This window comes from Branchiostoma floridae, chromosome 16, assembly GCF_000003815.2.
Source record: "Branchiostoma floridae strain S238N-H82 chromosome 16, Bfl_VNyyK, whole genome shotgun sequence".
Classification (NCBI taxonomy): Eukaryota; Metazoa; Chordata; class Leptocardii; order Amphioxiformes; family Branchiostomatidae; genus Branchiostoma; species Branchiostoma floridae.
The window spans coordinates 17584864-17587261 of NC_049994.1; positions in this window are offsets into that span (position 1 = coordinate 17584864).

Sequence of the window (2398 nt, forward strand, 5' to 3'; positions counted from 1 at the left end):
TTCAAGATTGTGCACTTTTTTCAGCAGGGCTGCTTAGATGCACACAAGTATGGACTGTCACCAGGCATACTTTGTAATTGAAGGCATTAGACTTTTTGAAATCTACCTGCCAGAAATTTCAAATTTTCTTTCATTTTGAACTTCACCCAGCTAAAGGTAGGCATTTGGTACCAAATTTGTATTACTGATGGGGTTAACAATCTGTGAGGTTAAGTACCCATGAAATTGTTTGAAAAAAATTCCTGTCAGCCCACCCCTAGAATCTCAGAATGGAATAGTCCACATATGAAGAGCCAGCTTTTCTTTGACTTGACTGTTGAGCAAATTTATACTTCACTTGAGCTGAGGCCATTTTACTTCAGTAAACAGCAGAAACATTAGATCTGGTGTCAGCTGACATATCAATGGCTTCTTTCTAAATCATCGTGAAACAAATTAAGAAATAGCCTTCTATCTTCTTTGTACTACAAAAAATCATATTTCGGACAATGGCTACTAATGTTGTTGAATGAAAAAGTCAATTCCAAAGTCAAAGATGAAGATAAAGAATGCATTGTTCAGTATAACTTTACCAAATCTATCATTGATCAACCTTCCTTACAGCTTAGATTTCATAAAGAAGGCAACTTTTTTTCGGCAAACCTTTTTTTTTTCACACTTCCATCAGTTTTGGGGTTCCCAGTCATCCACATGGCCTATTAAAGTAAGTCCAAAAGTCACCTGTTGTAAGATATAAGGAGAGATATAAATCAATGCTAATGATACGTGTACAATGGGGCTTTTGAAAGTTGAATTAAAGGTGTGGCGAACACTTCCTCATTCCAGCAGGGTTATGTTACCCACTTCCCCATAGGGCTGCAGAGGAAGCCAGACCCCAGGTTATAGGGTACTGTACATCTTAAAATTGTTGCAGTGGTTTTGTTTTTGCACTGACATCTCCCAAGGAGCTCCTTGCATCTCCAAGGCAAATCATAAATATGCAATTGCATTGTATGATTACTGTACTACAGTGTTGTTTAAAACCGTGAACTTGAAACAGAGCGAAAGCCTCCGGAAACTTCTAATGACAAATTAAGTCAATACTAACATAAATGAGTTTACAGTGTATGGGATAGGAGTGTTCATGTTGACAACAGAATTAATTCAAAAGGATTTTCTGAAAATGCTATAGTGCAGAAAAGATTTTTTTGCGTGTATAAACTAAACTAAAATAAAATAGAAAATTGACAAAAGTTTTTAACAAAGGTCTTTTAATTTGATAAGAAAATACGAATCCCATTCATAAATCAATGGTATGGTCCATTTTAATGTTGTTTTTGAAAGAGTTCCTTTTTCTTGGAAGAAGTTTTTGTCACCAGTATGAATGATGCTGGGCAACTGCCAGATCGTTTGTTCCTTGTGGATTGTTCCAATACTTTTAAGGAATAAGACATTGATAGTAGGCAATCAATTAATAGATGCTATAAAAGTGATAATAATGATATTTGAAAAAAAAAGAAATTGCATACTGCTTTCAATCATTCTGTCCTCACAATTTAGCGAGATGAATTGCTTTGAAAAAAGATATGAGATTTTTTTCCTTATGAGAGTCAAGAGTTGATATTTGTTAAAACCCAAATCGAATAAAGTAAAATAAATGGAATTCTACATTTAGTTTTTACAATAAAAGAGTAGATTGACAAAGATTGAATATCTGTTATTTCTAAAGCGCTTTCTCCTTGGTTATTCGCCTTGAAGTTCAGATCAGTGGGGGTCTCCCCAGTGTTTTGACAATTTTGAGAACAATGGAATTATAAAAACAAAGAATTTCCTGTGGTAGAAATAAGGTTTCTTTTCATTTAAAATTATTCACCGTTGGTTGCAGATGCAGACGGCATTCAAAGTTCAAATTTAAGAACTTTGGACGTTCGACTTTGCAGGAGGCAATATAAATGTGGTGCTCAGAAGATTTGGCGCCAAGTCATATGATTTTTACGCGGGAAAGGGTCCAGACTGACCCACCCCTTTGTTTACATCTGTTCGTTTCCTTCAAATTTTACCGAGTCTGGTGAATTTTCACGTGGTGTCTGAAACTGTATGATGACAAAATACTATAAATATTGTCATTTATGCCCAATTGGAAGATTCGTGGTATTCGGGAGAGCTCTAGAACACAGAAAACCGCTGCATTTTGACAATAACTTTTTGATCAAGTTGTAGTTTCTCTCAAGCAATCACGGAGTTTGTCAATGACGTACACTCCTATCCGTATGAACACATTTATGTCGTTGAGTAAACTATTTCACCGACAAATGATAATATTTTGGAGCTTAAATGTAGTAAATAATATTTCAATGCACCTTTCTTGTTACATATGTAATTCTATTTCTTTAAAATGAAGTAATAGGGGTTAGATTAA